Raw genomic sequence first — 9,237 nt, 5'->3', positions numbered from 1 at the left:
CACTCCAAATGCCAAGACTTTATTTTATAAATCATACTGAAAAATCATAGACTACTAGAGTTCAAAGGACTTTGTGTCTTCTAGTCTAGCACCTTCAATTTGCAGGTGAGGAAAAGGAGACCCAGAAAGGGGGGTTTTTCTGCATTCACCACCAGGCAGACTCTGATGGGCCAGATCTAGCGACAGGCCGACGTGAGTCTGTCTTCACAGTGAGGGACTAGTTCATGAAGGCCAGAGCCCAACGCCCATGGAATGGTCAAATGCCAAGCTAATGCTCACTAATCAAAAGACTAGTGAATTCCCAACAATAAATGGAGACACACCTTCAACACGACACCTCGAAGCAACTGAAAACCAAAGATATTCAGTATGGGGAGTCTGAGGACACAGGGTATATGCCTCCATCCAGTTTTTTTTATTTTATTTTATTAAAGTTTATTGGGGCTACAATTGTTAGTAAAGTTACATAGGCTTCAAGTGTACAATTCTGTAATATATCATCTATCCAGCCAGTTCTTCTTCAGAGTTCTTCAAAGTTTTAACTTTTAAGGGCTCTAGTAGCAAGAAAATATCCTTTCTATGTAAGCTGACGTGGCTCATACTACCTGATTTCTGTCATCAAACATTGACCAATTCCAGGAGTGACGGTCACAACCTGCATTTGCAGATTTCATAGATTTCCTTCTTGGTACTTGCGTGAGTCAGGAACTCATTAGATTGCAAAAGAGAGAAGCCCCGCTCCAACTAGCTTAGTCAAAAAAAAAAAAAAAAAAGAATAATAAGAAGAAATAAATTGGTTCATATAAATAAATGCCAGGAAGGCAGGGGTGGGGTTGGTCCTGGGGTTAAGTTCTCCACATTGTGGCGGGAACATGGCTGCTTGCTTCTCTGGGAAACAACCACCCCACTTAAGAGTGTGGAGAGGAAAGGAAATCTCTCATCTGATGTTCTGTAAACAAAATTCCCAGGATGGAGCCACTGATGGGCTTGACTGTGGCCAGGACCATGGCCCAGCCTGGTTCCATGCTCACTTCGATGTTGAGGAGCATTTGCTGTCACTAAATCAAACGGTGTGGTTAGGAAATGGGTACAAAGAAGATATAAGCAATAGCCGTGGTTTCTGAGCAGGTTTCAGGTACTGTTACTGCCACCTTGTATTTCTGAGAATCGAGGAAAGAAGTGAAAAATTAGCCTCCTTTGCCTTTTCCTTCACCACCATCACCAGACCCACTTCTGGAAGGTACAGTTTGCTGTCTCCTGGTCAGGAAGGATGGCCGAGGTGAGCACACACTTACCACCCTGCAGCAGGTAACCAGGAGTTCACTGTGCTTCGGGGCGGATTTCTACTCTCAGAGCTCCTCCCAGGGGCCGTGGTGGCACCCTCTCCCCTCCCCTAGATGTGAGTCACCAGCGGGAAGACCAGGAGGACTGGTTCACGTGGTACCAGGCAAGAAACAAACCGATGGGGAGGAGACACTCAAGATGAATCTGCAAGCTGCTGCCCTCATGCTCTAATAGGTGGGCAGCAAGAATGTGGGCAGCGCCTCGCAGATGCTCCTGTGGGCAGCGGTCAGTGATCAGGTTAGCCCTTGGCTCCATCATTGTCCAGTCGGCTGGTGCAACTCGAGCAAAACGAAAGCCCTCTCACCAGCTCCTTGGCTTCAGTTCTGTATTTATACTCCACAGGCCCAATCTAAAGGACTTTCATTTACTGAGCGTTCACGCAATACCAGGCACTTTACATACTTTATACCAGTATCCTGAGGGGTAGGTATTATCATGAGCCCCTTTTATAGGTAAGAACACCGAGAGAAGTTAAGTTACTTGCCTAAGAGCACACAGCAGCAAATGGCTGAATCTTAATTCAAAGTCAAATCTGTCTGGCCCCATAGTCCAAGCTGTTTCTACCATATCAGGCTGCAGCTCACAGCATCTAGCATCTAGATGGAAAAGGCCGATAGTCCCACCTCGGGGACTTTTTGTCTTGCTTCCCTAGTCTGCTAAATTGAATTTTAGGGCCTTAACTGGGGCCCTAGCAGAACAAATTTTGGATTTTGCAAGCATAGCCCTTAATTCGATTTAACTGCCCGGACAACCATTTCATTCACAGGCAGGCGGTAAGGAGAGGATGATTAGATTACTCGTGGCTGTGGCCCTGGCTGGAAGAGAAGTTCGCAGCCTCCCTGGATGGCTACAGCAGAGTGGGCAGGAAGGAAACATGAATATGTGGAGGTGGAGAAGGAAACCATAGGGCTGGAGAAAAGGGAGAAGACGGGACACGTGGGGAGGAAAGTTTCTAAGGCTTACGCAGGGGAAAGGGCACACAATGGATGAACGGATGCCAAATATCTTTGTTTTCAGGAGGAAACCAGACATAGAAAAAGTCCTCCTACCTCCAACAATTAAGTACACACCACATCCTGAGACAGCAGAAAAAATCAATAAATAAACAAAGCAATCTGCTGTAAATGCATGAAGGTAAGAAATGCTATAGTAAACCAGGAAGAAATTAATTTATTCAGAACTGCACTGTGAAAATTGTGTAGGATGGTGAATACCTTGGGGCCAGGGCAACTAGAAATCTTCTGGCATCTTTGGCTTTATCACAACTGGGGTGCACAGAGCTACAGTGTGAAAAAGGGGTGTCACACTAGGGTCTGTGGTTTGTGGTAGGGGAGAGGAGGCTCCTGAGAGACTAACCCCTGTCCTCACATCTCTGGGCTCTCTCTCCCATGGCCCCCAGCCAGGGCTGACACTTGTCAGGTGTGTGAAGCTAATGACTCTTGTAAGATGTGGTAACTAAGAGAGGGGAACAGCTTGCTGGTAGATAATCCTTTTTTTTTTAATTAAAATTTATTGGGGTGACAGTGGTTAGTAAAATTACATAGGTTTTAAGTGTACAATTTTGTAATACATCATCTATATATCACATTGTGTGTTCATCCCCCAGAGTCAGTTCTACTTCCATCACCACATATTTGACCGCGTTTACCCTCCTCTACTACCCTCCTCTCCCCTTACTCTCTGGTAACCACTAAACTGTTGTCTGTGTCTATGAGTTCTTGTTTCTTTCTTTCTTTCTTTCTTTCTTTGTCTTGTTCCTTTGTTGCTTTCAGTTTTATATCCCACATATGAGTGAAATCATATGGCTCAACTTTTTTGTGTGACTTATTTCGCTTAGCATAATAACCTCAAGATCCATCCATGTTGTCGTAAATGGCAGTATTTCATTTTTTTTATGGCCGAGTAGTATGCCATTGTGTATATATACCCATCTTCTTTATCCAATCATCTATCGAAGGACACTTGGGTTGTTTCCATGTCTTAGCCACCGTAGATAAAGCTGGTGGGTAATCTTGAACATGAATTTTAGTTTTCACTGACCTTTGTGCCTTGAGGACTCCTGGGATCTCAAAATAAACAGTTTTCTCACGGAGGTCATACCAGCCTCAAAGACATCTTGCCAAAACAAAAATTAACTTTAATTCTAATTCATTCCAATTTAAAACATGAATATGTGCCATTTGGCATTTTTATGAATAAGAAGAAATATTGCAGAAGCAAGTAATTAACATTTCAAGGCTCCAAAAAACATTGGGAAATCACAACTCTAGGGTTATAAGGATTCTGGAAAAACCTTTACTGGGATAAGTGTTTCTAGTTCTGTCTGATCACTGCCAGCTGTGGAACAGTGATGCGCAAGCACTTTCAGACCCTCAGTGAAGCCCCCTGCTGCCAGGAGCTCATTTCACCCCCTCCCAGAGGAGGTAGAGCAGAGGCTGTAACCTAGCTTATAGCAGTGTTCAGGAGACTGAGATTTCCCACGCCTCTCTCTATTTGCCAAACACTTAAAGGTATTTAATTTTAATTTCAAATGTATTTAATACCTATTTGTTTGAATCAGACCTTTTGCCGAAGGGACAGCCAAAGTTGGATAAAGGAAAACACAGGAAAATAATTTTATATTTAGAGAAAAATTCAAGAGAGAAGATGTGATAAAGAAACAAAGAAAAACAATAAAGAAGCTATACTCTGTTGTTCCCAAAAGTGCCTTGGGTGAAATACTAGTTCCTCGAGAAGTTCATCACTAAAAGGTTTCTGGGGTCAAATAAATCTGGAGAAAAACTGTAGCCGCATTTGGAGAGTCCCAGAGCTTGAGGGCATCCTGAAGGCTCTGACAAACTGCAGTGAGGAAAGCTGGCTATGTTTATTTAACCCGGCATTTCCCAGACTGTCCAGAGAACTCCTGCTTCCTGCAATGTTGCATTTTACCATATGGAAAGGAGTAAAAAAAAAAAAAAAAAGTGAACATAGGTGAGCATGACTGAAGTTTTAGAAATGAAATTCTAACAGAATTGGGACATATATTATACGCGATTTAATTCTGTGTAATGTTATTCCTCCATAGAAAGCAAGGGCAGAAACAGTTCCAACAGTCAGGCACTGAACACTTTTTCCTAGAACAGGACAATGAGAAGGATGCTTTCTTCTACCCCAACACAGAACCAAGCCACAATGGAAGAAAGAAAACTCAATGAAAGAGATTAAATCAACCAGCTCAAGGCTTATCTGTAAGGAACAAAGGCATACTGAAACAGCCATCCTTGTACCATGCAGACACATAAAGACACAAGTTCTTTACCTGATACAAGCACTGGTTCTAGAAATAAACCCACCCACATTAATGGTTTTTGCAGGTTTGAAAGGGAACACTCCTATTATTATTATTATTATTATTATTATTATTATTATTATTATTATTGTTGTTTTTTAAATAGAGGAGTTTTGACAGAAACACAGAAAAGGCCATGTAAAGATGGAGGCACATCTTTACTTTGAAGTAATGCAGCCACAAGTTAAGGAATACCTACAGCCACCAGCAGCTGGAAGAGGCAAGGAAGGATCCTTTCCTAGAGCCTTTGGAGGAGGTGTATCCCGGCTGACACCTTGATTTTGGACTTCTGGTCTCCAGAACTGTGAGAGAATGAATTTCTATTGGTTTAAGCAAAACAGAAACAAACAAAAAACAGCCAAAAAAAAAAAAAAACCCAGGAGTTTTTAATCTTTGTAAAATCAAAATTCATTCATTCATTCATTCATTCAGTACAAAGATGGATTGCTTAAATGTGCCAGTCAGGGCTGAGGATGCAGAGTGAACGAGCCAGGGTCCCTGCTGTGTGCGTGCTCACCATTGGACAGAAGTGATGGAAACAAATAACTACAGACCAGTGTTAGGTTCTTTAATAACCTGATGACTGGGACTGCTGGACTGAACCCAGAGTGTTATCGCCCCAATGTACCTTACCCATTTTGATCCCTACAGCAATTAAACGGTGCTTTCTTAGTCACTGAAGCAAACCAACAGATGGTTGTTTAATTGTTTATGAAACCAAACATTAACTACCCGGCTTGGCAAGATATCTCTTCTCCTGAAAGCTCTGTACGCAGATATCAGACAATGCTCTCGAAGATGCTGAAAAACATTAAAATAATAAAATGTGCAAATTTGGAATTCAGCTCAAGCATTACCCCACTTAATAACTTCTGTCACACAGTACTATGGAGAGTGTGGGTTTCACAGGAACATTGGGCAGAATGAAGAGTTGATTCTTATAGAAATGGTAAAATAGAAAGCTACTCACAAAGCCCCTTCCTGGCAATGAAAGATTTCTATCCAGTTACATGTGTCAGCCAAAAATGTGTGTGGGGAATTTGGCCCCCTCCACAAAGGGAATGTATACTTTCCTTATTTCTGGCCACATTTTAATGTTGCCTGCATTTTAGCCTATGAAGCTCCCAACCCCATGCAAACACTGTTAGTTTTAATAAGGCGCTAATTGAAGTAATGGGCAGGGCACTTATATCTCTAGTAATCACATCAACACCACTTGCCCTAATCTTCAAAAATGGACTACAAGCTATTACTAAGCCATTAAACTCTCTAACTATGCATGCTGACTACAGACACCCGCAAACAATGAGAAGTAGCCTGAGAGTCACCAAAGAGACCTTGCTGTTCAACTGTCATGAGCATTCCCCAGGAGCCCAATTTCAAAGGTCCCCATTTCCATCCATCTGCCTCTCTGTGGTGCTTCCACTTACACATTGCGGGAGCTGGCCATTCAGTCTGTTTTGGAAGAACCTGGCTGAAGTTTCCACTGCATGTTCGGTAAGTATGTGCTGACAAATACTGCACACACAGCCCTGGCAGCCTCTTTCTTATTCTCCTGGGTTCAGCTGAAATGTCACATGCCCAGGAAGCTCCCCTGATCAGCCCATATCCCAGCCAACCTAGCTCCCTCCTGTTTGTTCCCTTCATAGTTGTCGCTGTCTGTAATCATTTCTAGTTTTATTTCTTTTTGAAAAAAAGATTTTTATTAAAAATATAGCTAACATACAATATTATATTAGTTTCAGGTGTACACCATAGTTATTCAACATTTATATACCTAAAGAAGTGGTCACCACAAGTCCAGTGACCATCAGACACTGTACCACGCTATTACAATATTATTGACTCTATTCCCTATGCTGAACATTACATCCTCATGACTTATTTGTTTTATACCTGGAAATTTGAACTTCTTATTCCTCTTTACCTTTCACCCCCTTTTTAATTTTTCAATTACGGTTGACATTCAGCATTATTTTGTATTAATTTCATGTATGCAGCATAGTGGTTAGACATTTATATAGTTTAAGAAGTGATTCCCCCCTGATTAGTCTAGTGCCCAGCTGGCACTATACAAAATTATTACCATATAATTGATTATATTTCCTATGTGTTACATCCCCATGATTATTTTGTAACTACCAATTTGTACTTCTCAATCCCTTCACCTTTTTACCCTGTCCCCAACACACTTCCCATTTATCACCTCAATAAATCTAGTACCCATCCGATACCATACATAGTTATTACAATATTATTGACTATATTCCTTATGTTATACCCTACATCCCCATGATTACTTTGTAACAACCAATTTGTACCTCTTAACCCTTTCCCCTTTTTTCACAACAGCCCCAAACCCCCTCACATCCGGCAACCATCAAAATGTTTTCTGTATCTATGAGTTTGGTTCTGTTTTGCTTGTTAATTTTGTTCTTAGATTCCACATATAAGTGAAATCACATTGCATCTGTCTTTCACTATCTGACACTCCAATCAGCACAATATCCTCCAGGTCCATCCATGCCACCACAGATGGCAAGAACCCATTCCCTTCCATGGCCAAGCAATGTTCCATTGTAGATATGTACCAGCTCCTCGTTATCTATTCTTCCATCGATGGACACCCAGGCTGCCTCCACATCTTGGCTATTGTAAACAATGCTGCAATGAACACATGGATGCACATGTTCCCTTGAAGTAGCGTTTTGGGTTTCTTCAGGTAAATACCCAGAAGGGGGATTACTGGGTCCTTCTTTGTCTCTTGTTATAGCTTTTGTTTTAAAGTCAGTTTTGTCTGGTATAAGTATTGCTACCCCAATTTCTTATTTTTTTTTTCCATTTCCATTTTCATGAAACAACTTTTTCCACCTCTTTACTTTTACTCTGTATGTGTCTTTCAATTTGAAGTAAGTCTCTTGTAGGCAGCATATGTAAAGGTTTTGTTTTCTTATCCCTTCAGCCACCCTATGTTTTTGATTGGAGCATTTAATCCATTTACTTGAAAACAGTTATTGCCATTTTACTATTCATGTTTTTGATCATCATCATTTTTTTTTTTTTTCATCTTAAAGAAGTCCCTCTAACATTCCCTGTAATACTGGTTTGGTGGTGATGATCGCCTTTAGCTTTTTCTTGTGTGGGATGCTCTTTTATCTGTCCTTCAGTTTTAAATGATAGCCAATTTTAAATGATAGTTTTCATCACTTTGAATATTTCGCGCCAATCCCTTCTGACCTGCAAAGCTTGTATTGAGAAATCAGCTGAGCTCCCTTATGAGTTACTAGTTGCCTTTCTCTTGCTGCTTTTAGGATTCTCTCTTTGTCCTTAACCTTTGCCATTTTAATTATAATGTGTCCTGGTGTGGGCTTGTTTGAGTTCATCTTGTTTGGGGCTCTTTGCACTTTCTGGACTTGTATGTTTATTTCCCTCACCAGATTAGGAAAGTTTTCAGTCATTATTTCTTCAAATAGGTTTGCAATCCCTTGCTTTCTCTCTTCTCCTTTTGGTACCTCTATGATGTGAATGTTGTTATGCTTGATGTTGTTGCAGAGGTCCCTTAAACTATCCTTATTATTTTTTTATTATTTTTTTTCTTTTCACTGTTCCACTTGGATGCTTTCTGCTACCTTGTATTCCAAATCACTGATTTGATCTTCTGCTTCATGTAGTCCGCTGGTGATTCATGCTAGTGTATTCTTCATTTCAGTTATTGTATTTTGCACTTCTGACTGGTTCTTTTTTATGGTTTCTATGTCTTTTTTTTTTATGCTTCCTGTCTCTTTTTTGCGGTTCTCACTAAGTTCCTTGAGCATCTTAATAACCATTGTTTTGAACTCTGTCTCTGGTAGGTTCTTGTCCCCATTTCATTTAGTTCTTTTTCTGCAATTTTCTCCTATTTTTTCATTTGAGATGTATTTCTTTGTTTCCTCATTTTGGCTGCCTCTCTATGTTTGTTTCTATGCGTTAGGTAGATCTGCTGTGTCTCCCAGTCTTGCCCAGGTGACCATATGTAGTAGGTGCCCTGTACAGGCCAGTGGCACAGTCTCCCTGTTTACCAGTTCCTGGTGCTCCAGGAGTGTCTCTTGTGTGGGTTGCGTATGCTCTCCTGTTATAGTTGAGCCTTGATTGCTATTGGCACATCAGCAAGTGGGATTAGGCTGATTGGCTCTGGGGTTTCGCGACGTCCACAGCTTACAGGCTGCTGTGTAGGGGGTTTACCTCTCTGAGTGGGATTCACCCCAGTAGGCTCTGGTGCCTATTGAGACCGCCCTTTGTGTGTGCCACTTGTGAGGCTAATTGGGTGGGGCTATGTTGTGGTCTGAAGCCAACCTCTAAGTATATTGGTTCTGGAGCCTCTTGGGAGGGGTTCCCATGCAGACCCAGGTCACTCACAGCCTGTGACCCACCAGAGACTACCTGTTAGGAGCTACAAAGTGATTTACAGTTGTTCGATGCCTGTGCTAAACCTGGAGGTTCATGAGATAGGACACGCTGTGAACCAAGGATGGCTGCTACCAGTACCAGGCCTGGGGTAGCTCCACAAAAAACCAGGATACCTCGAA

This window comes from Rhinolophus ferrumequinum, chromosome 4, assembly GCF_004115265.2.
Source record: "Rhinolophus ferrumequinum isolate MPI-CBG mRhiFer1 chromosome 4, mRhiFer1_v1.p, whole genome shotgun sequence".
In the NCBI taxonomy this organism is placed as follows: Eukaryota; Metazoa; Chordata; class Mammalia; order Chiroptera; family Rhinolophidae; genus Rhinolophus; species Rhinolophus ferrumequinum.
This window is presented reverse-complemented; position numbering follows the sequence as displayed.